Raw genomic sequence first — 12168 nt, 5'->3', positions numbered from 1 at the left:
CATTTCGTTCATGGATAGGTCAGATTTTAAACTGTGTACTCTTGAGTATTGCTGACAATAATGAATTTACTTAAGGTAACCTAAAATTAAGGTAACTTGTAAACTTTGAAACTACTGAACAAAGTCTGGAAGAGGAAAAAATGTGTATCACAGAATGGTCAGGGCTGGAAGGGACCTCTGGAAACCATCCAGTCCAACCCCCTGCTAAAGCAGGGTCACCTACAGCAGGTTACACAGAGTTGCATCCAGGCAGGTTTTGAATGTCTCCAGAGAAGGAGACTCCGCAACCTGGGCAGCCTGTTCCAGCGCTCTCTCACTCTCAAAGGAGAGAAGTTTTTCCTCATGTTCAGGCAGAACTCCCTGTGTTGCAGTTTGTGCCCGTTGCCCCTTGTCCTTTCTCTGGGCACCACTGAAAAGAGCCTGGCCCCATCCTTGACACTTGCCCTTAAGATACTTGTAGACATTGATAAGGTCCCTTCTCAGTCGTCTCATCCAGGCCAAACAGCCCCAGCTCTCTCAGTCTTTCCTCATCAGGGAGATGCTCCAGTCCCCTCAACATTTTTGTAGCCCTCAGCTGGACCCTCTCCAGCAGTTCCCTGTCTCTCCTGAACTGGGGAGCCCAGCATGGACACAGCACTCCAGATGTGCCCCACCAGGGCAGAGCAGAGGGGGAGGATCACCTCCCTCGACCTGGTGGCCACGCTCCTCCTAATGCCCCCTAGGATCCCACTGGTCTTCGTGGCCACCAGGGCACTCTGCTGGCCCATGGGCAACTTGCTGCCCACCAGCACTCCCAGGTCCTTCTCCGCAGAGCTGCCTTCCAGCAGGTCACCCCAGCCTGTGCTGGTGCCTGGGGCTGTCCCTCCCCAGGTGAAGGACCCTGCACTTGCCTTTGTTGAGCTCTGTGAGGTCCCTCTCCCCCAGCTCTCCTGTCCAGGTCTTGCTGAATGGCAGCGCAGCCTCTGGTGCATCAGCCGCTCCTCCCGGTTCTGCACCATCAGCAACGTGCTGAGGGGACACCCTGCCCCTTCGCCCAGGTCACTGGTGAACAAGCTGAACAGGACTGGGCCCAGCACTGACCCCTGGGGAACACCGTGAGCCACAGGCCTCCAGCCAGGCTCTGCAGCGCTGATCACAACCCTCTGAGCTCTGCCACCAGCCAGTTCTCAGTCCACCCCCCATCCACTCACCTGACCCACACTGCCTGAGCTCACGTGTGAGGGTGTTACAGGAGACAGTGTCAACAGCCTTGCTGAGGTCAAGGTAGACACATCCACTGCTCTCCCTTTTTCTACCCAGCCAGTCATTCCATCACAGAGGGCTATTGGATTGGCATGATTTCCCATTGGTGAATCCATGTTGACTACTCCCAATAACCTTTTCTTCCACATGCTTTGAGATGACCTCCAGGATGACCTGTTCCACCACCTTTCCAGGGATGGAGGTGAGGCTGACCAGATTGTGGTTTCCTGAGTCCTTGTTTGCCCTTTTTGATGATTGGAGTGACACTGGCTTTTCTCTGGAGTCCTCGGGCACCTCTCCTGTCCTCCATGACCTTTCAAAGATGAGGCAGAATGGCTTAGCAATAACATCTGCCAGCTCCTTCGGCACTCTGGGGTGCATCCTGTAGGGTCCCATGGATTTGTGGCTGTCAGGCTTGCTTAAATGATCTCCAACATGATCCTCGTAGAACTGAGGTCTTCCTTCCTTCAGACCTCCTCTCTTGCCTCCAGGGTCTGGGAAACTGGAGGGCCAGTCTTGACAGTAAAGACTGCCTCCTGCCGCTTCCCAGCAGGAGTGAGGGAGGACTGACTCAGATTTGCTAACTTTCTTGGTTGGAATAGGGTATACACAAGACCAGAGGTCCATAGGTAAGCAAAGACTTTTATTTCATAGTTACGCTCATTGGTAATAATTGGGTAGCAGAAATGCTTATTACTTGCCATGTGTATACGATTTTATGCCTTGGATTACTTGCTAGAAAAAGGTAAAAGAGTAAGCAAAAAACAGTGAGGGGCGGGAAGAGAAAAAAAAAGAGAGATCACCAGTTCTGGATCCCAGTGTTGGGCCTGCTGATGCGGGGGTTGCTTGTAGGAGCGCTCATCCAGAAGTCCATTCTTCTTTTATTCTTGTTCCCCCCCTAAAATGGCATTTGCGTTCCTCTTTTATTCTTATCCTTCAGTACGGACCACCTCTTATTAAAATCAGCCTTGCTTGCCCTGTACATTAGCATGCGTGCTCCTTACAAGCATAGGGGGGCAAGTCTTCTTGGTCTTGAATTGAGTCTGCGCTTGCAATGTCCCCCTGCCACATTTACCTTTCCCCCAGTTACTGCAGATTCCGGCTGACTCTGCTGCTTCTTGGGCCCTTATTCACCCATTGGCAGGTTGTTCCCTCTTACCAGTCTTTAGTTTATACAAATTAATGTTTTGTTTGGTCTTGTAAGTGTTTGAGACCTTACTCAGACAGGCTCAGGGGATCTCCACCCCCTGTCCCGGTTATGAGTTTCATGTGCTTTTGTTTGCAGCTGCCAAGCTTTCCTTGGTGTTAGATTGGTTGTTTTTCCAGTTAGTCTCCTACATCTTCTCTGTATCCTTTGTCACCAGGGCACCCACCCCATTCAGCAGTGGGCCCACATTTTCCCTGGTCATTCTTTTTGTACTGATGTACTTGAAGAAGCTCTTCTTGTTGTCCTTGAGCTCCCTCGCCAGATTTAATTCCAAGTGGACCTTAGCCTTCCTTGTTGCTTCCCTGTGTGTTCTGACAACATTCCTATATTCTTCCCAAGTGGCCTATTCCTTTTTCATATCCCATAAATTTCCTTCTGTTTGAGGTTTGCCAGAAGCTCATTGGTTATCTGTGCAGTTCTCCTGCTCCCACCACTTGATTTCTTAATGGAAATCAATCTTAATGCATTGATCTTGAGCTTGTGGGAAGTGATGCTTGAACATTAGCCAGCTCTGTTGGACACCCCCACCCCCGTTCTAGAGCCCTAACCCATGGGATTCCTCCTGGTAGGTTCTTGAAAGGGCCAGGTTAGCTCTCCTGAAGTCCAGGGTTGCAATCCTACTTATTGCCCTGCTCCTTCCACATGAGGCCCTGAACTCCACCATCTCATGGTTACTGCAGCCAAGGCTTCCCCCAGCCTTCAGACCCCCAACTAGTCCTTCATTGTGAGTACAAGGTCTAGCAGCATGCCTCACCTCGCTGGTCCCTCCACCACCTGCATCAAAAAGTTATCATCAGTGCTTTTCAGGAACCTCCTGGACTGTGTGAGCCTAGCTGTATTGTCTTTTCAGCAGATACCAGGGAGGTTGAAGTCCTCGATGAAAACCAGGGCCTGTGATTGTGAGGCTGCCTCCAGCTGTCTGTAGAAGGCCTCATCAACTTCCTCTTCCTGATCAGGTGGCCTGTAGCAAGGACCCACAACAGTGTCCCCCATGTTGGCCTGCCCCTTAATTCTTGCCCATAAACTCTTGACTCCTTCTGCGTCCACCTTCAGGTGAGTAGGGAGAACTCAATACGTTCCAGCTGCTCCCTCACATAAAGAGCACATCCACCACCTCTCCTTGCTGGCCTGCCTCTCATAAAATGTACGTAGCCATCCATGACAGCATTCGGGACATGTGAGCTGTCCCATTGTGTGTCTCTAATTACAATGAGATCATGGCACACAGATCTCTGATTCTTCCTGTTTATTCCCCATGCTACATGTGCTGGGCTACCAGCATTTCAGAGAGGTGGCTGCACGCAGATGTTTCCCGGGAGGGATGCAAGAGGATCCACCATGGTAATGCACACCCTTGAGGTGGCTGGCCTTCTGGTACTTGTCTTGGGACATGTATCGTTGCTCTGGTTGGCCTGACTTATTCCCCAGTTGGATTTGATGGCATGGGCATTGCCACATTAGACCCTCCCCCCCAAGTCCTTCAGTTTAAAGGTCACCTCACCAAGCTGGCCAGCCCACTGCCAGAGATTCCCTTTTCTAGACAGATGGTTCCCATCTATCCCTTACAGGCTATAGTCAAAGAATGTCCCATTGTGAGGGGAAGCCAAACCCCTCACAATGGCACCACCTGCAAAGCTGGAAGTTGATGTACATTACATGTCCATTTCTGGCTGCCTCTCCTCTTACTGGTAAAATGGAAAAATTCCCTAACTTGGGCACCAAAATTTGTCACCTGTGACCCATGGCTGTTGGCCAAAGTTCTAACTTTTTAATGTCAGCCAAGATTTTCAGAATGAATAAAACCTAACATTAGTGATGAACAAGAGCAACCAGGATTTTGGTATTTTAAAATGTGCCATATATCTCACAAGTGTATGATAACTAATTGTTTAAATAGTTTTATTGTGCTGAGGAAGAAGGTATTGTAGATTTTATACATATCTCCCCTGTTACTCATATATCTTTTTGTCTGAACGGGTAAAGGAAATAAAAGAAATGTGAAGTTAAGATGTCCTTCTTCATAAGTCAAACATGGGTTATGTTTGCCTGCGGGAGCCAAAACAGACAGTAGAGTTACTGGAAGTCTTGGATTTAAAGGTTTTTCTGCCCCTGCAGTTTGTGGAGAAGGAGGTTAATCATCATTTGAACTGCCTAAATTTGGAAAACAACTTTGCCAACCTTGGACAGATCCAATTTCATATCCTTTTCCCTACAAATATTGTATTTTTTGTCAGTAATACCATTTATTTGGGCACTGAGTCTAAAATTCATATGTGGGGGTGGAGCTGGAAACCCTATTTTCATATATCATCCTTCTAGGCCTACTGGTGTATAGTTGAGTAGCATTTTCCAGGCAAGAATGTTTGATTAGCTCTACTCTGGAAATGAACAAGCTTAAGTGAATTGGAAATGCTTTACAGACGTGTCCCGGAATCACCCATCATAACTCCAGGGACCAGGGTAAGGCACATTTCTACAAGGAAGTTTTATTTGGAGACTGGAGCTGGCAGTTGTAGAAGGGAGGGGACATGTCCAGAGTAGTTTAGATACTAATCCTGATTATTTGTTTTCCCTGTCATGCTTATTTCTTTTCTGGCTTGCTTTGCTTTACAGACATTGCAAATGTAACAGAACTAATTGTGGAGTGCAGGTGGGCAGTGCAGTGCCACACAGCCCCTCTCCTACCACCCCCCCCAGGGGGATGGAGAAGACAGTTGCGAGGCTGAAGATGAGAAAAGTTGTGGGTTGAGATAAAAACCAGTTAACAGGTAAAGCGAAAGCTGCATGCACAAACAAAGCAAGATAAGGAGTTTATTCACTCCTTCCGATCTGCAGGAGGGTGTTCAGCCATCTCCAGGAAGGCAGGGCTCCTGGAGATAACGCATAACGATGCTGCATAGCAGGGATTGCTCAAAGGCGGCTCACTTAAGCTGTCATATTTATGAAATAAAGTGGTTGACTTTTAGTCAGACTACATGGGATGGGAAAGGTATGCAGGAGACTCCTTGTACCCACAACTTCATAGGTAAATGAGTATTGGAAAAGCCACCAGCTAATCATGTGTTAATTGCATAATCAGTGTTCCAAGCTCATGTATCAATGCTTACTGTGTCACTCTGCTCCTTTGTGCAGAGAGCAGATTGAAAATGGAGTTCTTGGTCCATTAATGGCTCAGGTCTTTAACTCCTTTGAAGCCTCTACCAAACTATCACTAGTTTGCTTAAGGGGTTGAGTGTATCCATCACAATGGGTACCTCTCCACAGGCCACAGCTCCTACCAGGAGCCTGGGCTGCTGTAGGATCTCCAAGGGCTGCAGCTTCCTTCCAGCACATTGACCTGCTCTGGTGTGGGGTTCTTCCTACTGACTTCTGACATGGGGTTGCACGTTTTGTACAGAGTAGTAGGTTGTAGTGTGTTCTTAGCATTTGTTTCTTGTATTGGTTTTGGTTTCTGCTTTTTTTCCCCTACTCTTCCTTTTCCAGTGTGCTCTGGTTTTCTTCCATTTTCTCCTGTAAACTACTCTTATTTTTCCGTATGTAACAGACTTCTAGGAAAGAAACTTCAGCTGCTTCTTGATTATCTATCTATGTCCTATATACTCCATATATGTAAACACTTTTCTAGAAAACCTAGTGCCAGTGTAATCACAGGCAATTGTGTTGTACTTATCCTTTTACTTTGTAAAAATTCCACTTAAGACTTGTTCTGCTGAAATACTGGTCTGTTATGTTGTGTTTGGCTACTTGAGTATTAGCATTGTTGCATTTTGTGATTTGAACATATGGATCTCTTTCTAGAGATGTTAGACTTCTAGCATATTTTTTTTATGTTTATAGAATCATTACTTTCATGGATACTAGTTTTGAAAAAGTACAATATTCAACTGGAAGAAAGTTTTTCATAAAAAGAGCTATAATAGCTGAATTCAATTATCTGCTTTTAGTATGGGTTTTATATGGCTCAATTGTTAACTAACACTAAATTCAATTAGAATCAATGACTTAGTTTTCATCAACTCATTATCTTTTCTTTAATTGAGAAGTGTTGTCTGAAACATTTAGAACAAGAGAAGACTGCAACATAAATTTTGTAATGAACTCTGACAAACCTGTTGAATTATTTTCATCTAGTGAAGTTGTTTGTGATTTTATGAAGCTACAATACTGTAAATCTCAGTTGAACTACATCACTTAGGCTGAATCTGTGGGAGGATATTTCCAATTTTAATCTGGAATGGCTCTTAAGAGTGTCCCAGTTAAGAGTGTTGTACTACATACATACAACTCAAGGAAAAAAAAAGTTCGGGTTTGTGGAGTTTTTTTCTGTGTGTGCATGTGAGGTAGAATACCAACAATCCTCTCCTTTACCTTTCTCTCAAAATCTTCTGCTAGAAGATTGACCACTTGTAACAAAATTGTAACATAAGCATTTTTCTTATTTTTTTTTTTCTGGCACCCATACCTTTTTTTATTTGATAAGGTTAAGTTATTTTCAGAGTATATTCCCAGATAATAGTAATCCTGTTTACTGACAATAGTTCCCTTTATCTCATTCATCTAATGGTATGCTCCTCTTGAAGAAAATGTGTTTAGGTGGGTTTTTCCAGGGTGTGTATGTGGGATGCGTGTGTCTTGGATAGTGTTTGGATTGACAGGACATTCCAGCATCCTATTCAGGTGTTAAGCAAATAGGAACTGTGGAAGTAATTACAGCAGTGTACTCAGAAATAAGTTGTTCTAAACCAGGAATCTTGCACCATGCTTAAAGGTGCATTACAATCACATGACCAAGCAGAGCTAGAAGCTTGCTAGCATTAGAAGTTGTTCCCACACCTGCTGCTGTCCTCACTCCTAGCTACATATTGCTGTTTCTTTCTTTTTTCCAGCGCTTACGTTCATCCAGTACCTTTGTGAACCAGCTCACTAATCTGACAGAAAACTAGCCTAGGTTTAACCCCCCTGTGGTGGCCAGGGACAGGAAAAAAGAAAAGAAAGGAATGTCCTGTTTGATGAAAGTGAGCAACTTGCATGGCTCCGCAGTCTCACCAGCAGTGTAGTAGGGCTGTGCTCACAGGTACTCTGAGCAGTAGCTGTGCTACATCTCCTGTTGCCTGTGCTCTGTGAATTCGGCTGCTCACCCAGTCACTCCCAGATGCATTTTCTTTTGAATTAACCAGTCTAAAATAGCCATATGTGGTGGGTTGACCTTGACAGGCCACCAAGAGCCCACCAAGCTCCTCTATCACTCCTCCTCCATCAACAAGGACATGGGTCAAGATAAGGACAGGGACATTACTTGCCAGCTACTGTCACTAGCTTTAGGGAAATCAGTTTACTTTATTGCCAATTAAACAGAGTAGGATAATGAGAAATAAGAACAAATCTACAAATACCTATCCCTCTGCCCCTTTTTCCCAGGCTCAACTTCAGTCCCAACTCCTTTATCATCCCTCTGAGCAGTGCAGAGGGATGGGGAATGGAGGTTGCAGTCACTTCATAACACTTTTATCTGCTGCTCCTTCCTCCTCAGGTCCCTGCTGTATCATGGGATCCCATCCGTGGGAGACAGTTCTTCACAAACTGCTCCAGCATGGGTCCTCTTCCAGGGTTCAGTCCTTCAGGAATGGAGTGCTCCAGCATGGGCTCCTCTTCATGGGCTGCAGCTCCTCATAGGAACTTGCTCCAGTGTGGGCTCCGCACGAACTGCAGCTTCCTTCAGGGTACATCCACCTGCTCCAGTTTGGTGTCCTCCACAGGCTGCAGGGTGGATGTTTGCTCCACTGTGGTCCTCCAGGGGCTGCAGGGGGACAAACTGCTTCACCGTGGTCTTCTCCATGGGCTGCAGATGTATCTCTTCTCCCAGCACGTGGAGCATCTCCTCTCTCTCCTTCTCTGACTTTGGTGTCTGCAGAGTTGTTTCTGTCATGTTTTTCTCACGCATGGCTTCCAGCTGCTGTTAGTGTTTTGTCATTTCTTAAATACCTTAGTCATGGAGGCACCACCAGTGTTGCTGATGGGCTCAGCTTTGGGCAGCAGTAGATCCATCTTGGAGCCAGCTGAAACTGGCTCTCTCCCACATGGGGGCAGCTTCTGGTGTCTTCATAAGGAAGCCACCCCTGCAGCAGGACCCTTGCTACCAAAACCTTGCCATGTGAAGGCAGTACACCATATTAATAAAGTTCTACACATTGTGACTGGAAAAAAAAAAAAAAAGTGCTTTGCTCTTGTATGTGTATGTACCTTGGTGCATAAGGAATTCAGGGAGCCTGATTCAAAAGTCCTTCTCAGTGAAGGAACATGTGATGAATTTAATTCATAGATCATATGTAATGTGTAATTGAACTTAAATGTTTTAAATTATCTCGCATTTGCTTTATCCTTGGAGACTAATCCTCACTCTATAATACAGCTTCCCTTTATTATTTTCTGCTTTTGCATAACAAAGGGAAAAACAAAGGGCATCCTTATTACCTTGTGCCAGATTACTAATTACCAGATAGTGATCTGGATATTAAAATGAAAGTGGAGGCTTCTCATGTGTTTTCCCTTTTAAGCAAGTAATTGGTACCATCCAACTTGTTCATTTTCTCAGAATACAAATTAGCAGTTTGGTAAGATGTTGTCTTCAGTGAAAAGTGTTGATCTTCCCTGACAAGAGAATTTTACCTGTTTTGATACCTGGTCAAAGCAGAAGGATAACAAGGTGATGTGAATAAAATGTTTTTCAAATGCTATTAAAATGCAGAATGCAAGAACTAACACATGCTCTCTCTGGTCTTCAGACTTCTGAAAACTCTGTGACTCCCACAAGAAGAAAAAGAGATTTGGCACTTTCCTGTTTTAATAGGGAGTGTTTTCAAGCAGTTTCATGAGTTTGTTTCATAATTATAAAAGATTGGATGTACACAAATGAAAAATCAGGTTATAAAAGTGATTTTCTGCTTGAAATATTCTGATGTTTTAGTAACACAAGCACATTGATACGGGAGCAGGAAATGATTTTTTGTGGTAGCCTGCATATTTCTGTTCTGTCAAAAGAAGTACAATCCTCATTCTTAAACAAGTTTATACCTGGTAGTTTACAGTACAATGATGGAGAAAATGAATAAAATTCTTACCTGGAATTGTAAAAATTTGAATATTGAAAATCTTAGCTTAGAATTCAGAAATTTATTTAACTTCCAGAATTTCCAAGATTAGTTTTAATTTGGTCTGAATCATACCAGCATGTATCTCTAGTTTATGTAGTATTCAATTTCCATCTTTTTCAGATACTTCTTTGTCTCACAGCTGAGTGTGCATTATTTTGAGAGTGGTATTTGTAATACTTCCTTTAGTAAAGGGGAGAAAATACAACTGAAGAGATAGTCCTAGGACAGCTCTACTTGTTAAATAAGCCAGTCTTAACATAGGCTACTTGGTAAGATCGCAGTGCAAGGCAGCAGTTAAAACTTTTTGCATCATTTTTCTTGTACGTTTTCTTCTCTTTTCACTGGTTAGAAAATTAACTGTCCTAGAAGTTGATCTGACAAAATCAGGTCTGCTTAGGCTTTGAAGTTTGCCCCTTTCAGTCATCTTGGAGGCGCTGAGGACAACAGCTATGGGCAGAGATTGGAGCCTGGGGTGACAGTGATTCTGGCACCTTGAGTTGTGCTTTTTGTGCTTCTGTTGGTTCTTCTGTTTTCCTTATGCATTTCCTGATGTGCACAAAAGAACTCTGAGGCTGATTTTAATTTCTATTTATTCTATAAATTAGGAGAGGATAATAAAATTCTTTTTTGTGTAATGCCTCTATAAATAATATCTTTGTTCTGTCTTTGCATAAACACATGTCATAATCTGTTTTCTTGCATCCTTTTGTTTCTGATTTCCATGACGGCTATTGCTGTATGAGTTGCCTACTAAGTATGATTCAAATGTTTCCTTTACTGTTCAGTGAACAGGGTTTGTTTATGGCTTGGGGTGATAGGGTTTATGATCTCTTTGCAATTCTCACTCCTTATCGCAGTTAGGAACCTGCAAGTCATGTTGTGAACCTGTTGATCTCAAAGAGGAAAAGGCAGAGTGTAAATGACAGCTCTTCATCCTCTTTGTCTTTGCTGTATAAAACTTGAGTTGAATTCAAAAGAAAGCTGTCTAGTAGGTAAAACTCTCCGTACCTGCTGAACTGGCAGAGTGTTCGAAGGATTTTGCTTTATTGATTTTTCTAGGTACAGATAGTCTGTCTTCACATAGGAAGCAGAATTCACTTTCCCGGTAGGACACCCATAAAAACTGCTTCATCTAACAAGGAGCACATACATTGTTAACAGGTCAGCAAAGTCCTTCAAAGTAAGTTTAGATATTCAGCTGTGCAGCTTTTTTCATAAATTGTGTTGCCCTTATAAACCATCCTTTTAAGCACTGCTTAATGTGAATTTTCATTTACTACTTCTAGTCAAATAGGAAATAAGTACACATTGTCCAACTTGAATATATTTGGAAAGCATGCAAAGAGTAAATCCATTTAGAAAGTATTCAATTTCACTGCTGTAATACACACAAGAAAATTAAAGAAGTTTGTAATTCAGTGCATAAATACTGTGCTTCCTCTGATGGAGTGGACAATAGGTTTCTTGTCATGAAATATTTCTTTTAAAAATATGCAGTGTACTTATGCTCAGCAGATCAAATTCTAGAGAAGGTTGTTCATGAAAACAGCAACAAGAGCAATCTTATTTTTGTTTTTTTCCTTTGGTATCCATATCTGGAAGAGTAGCAGAAGATAAAAATTTGTGAAATCTAAATTAAACCAAGAGGCAAACTATATTTGACAACTTAAAATTCTCATTTTAAAATAGTATCCTTTACTATTACACCATATCCACTGTGGATTGCTACCAAAACAGGGGATTCCTTTCAGCCCCAGGTGGATGCTCACACCACTTCTGTTGTGATAGAAGTACAGCAGCTGCCTGCTGGCATACTGACCAGTTGATCTGATGGAAATTTAACACATTGCTGCAGTGAGCAGGGAGGAGGGTGTCATTTCACAGAGCAAAAGGAGGAAAATACAAGACAGCCTACAATTTACAGTGGGTTTGGTATATGGAGAAAATTTTTCATTTTGGAGTAACAGTCCACGGAAGTCTAGTTCAAGGCAACTTCTTCTACTCTAAAAAAAACCTCATTAGTTCTGGGGTGACTTATAATCATGTTCTAAGTGTTTTTCTGTAAAACTATGCAAAAAAAAAAAAAAATTGCTTCAAGTAAAGTAAAGAGTTCTCCACAAACAATGTAACAAAGCTTTAAGGAAGAATTTTCTAAAATGATAAATCTATTATTTAATACAAAAAGTTTGGTAAAAACATGACACAGAAGTCAGGATGTTTTTTGATACTTAGTTAAAAATAAAAACCAGATCTCTAAATACTGGGTTGCATTTGTTTGACCATACGTTGCATTAAAAGTTGTGTAAGCCCTGTGTTTTCTGTGATCATGGTTTCATTGGTGTCCAAACGATGTTAAGCTGTAAAGGAGCTTACCGGAGGAGAATTTTCTTGGCTTTCCTGGCATTTTCTTATCCATTCGTTGTCCTGCATGGGTAGTGGAGTTGTAAAAGTAGCCAACAAACCTAACTTGGGAAACAAAGTTTTCATCATCTGCTCACACAATACAAAGGGAAAATCCTTTGTATCATCTGTCCTTGGTGCCTTTTAGCTTCTCCATATCATGGGGAA

At 43.1% G+C, this 12168-nt stretch overlaps 1 protein-coding gene across 5 annotated transcripts in view; it reads left to right on the top strand.

The window, feature by feature from the left end:
• The first annotated feature begins 222 nt into the window (after positions 1 to 222).
• Positions 223 to 12168, top strand: part of PAM (peptidylglycine alpha-amidating monooxygenase) — an 84615-nt gene continuing 72669 nt past the window's right edge. For all 5 annotated transcript variants that reach the window (XM_037373466.1, XM_037373464.1, XM_037373465.1 and 2 more), the window contains exon 1: positions 223 to 228. The gene's annotated coding sequence lies outside the window, so the exon portion shown is untranslated. The remainder of the gene's footprint in view (positions 229 to 12168) is intronic.

This window comes from Falco rusticolus, chromosome Z (assembly GCF_015220075.1).
Source record: "Falco rusticolus isolate bFalRus1 chromosome Z, bFalRus1.pri, whole genome shotgun sequence".
NCBI lineage: Eukaryota > Metazoa > Chordata > Aves > Falconiformes > Falconidae > Falco > Falco rusticolus.
Note: the sequence above shows the minus strand (reverse complement) of the source record. Positions and strands in the feature narration are given on the sequence as shown.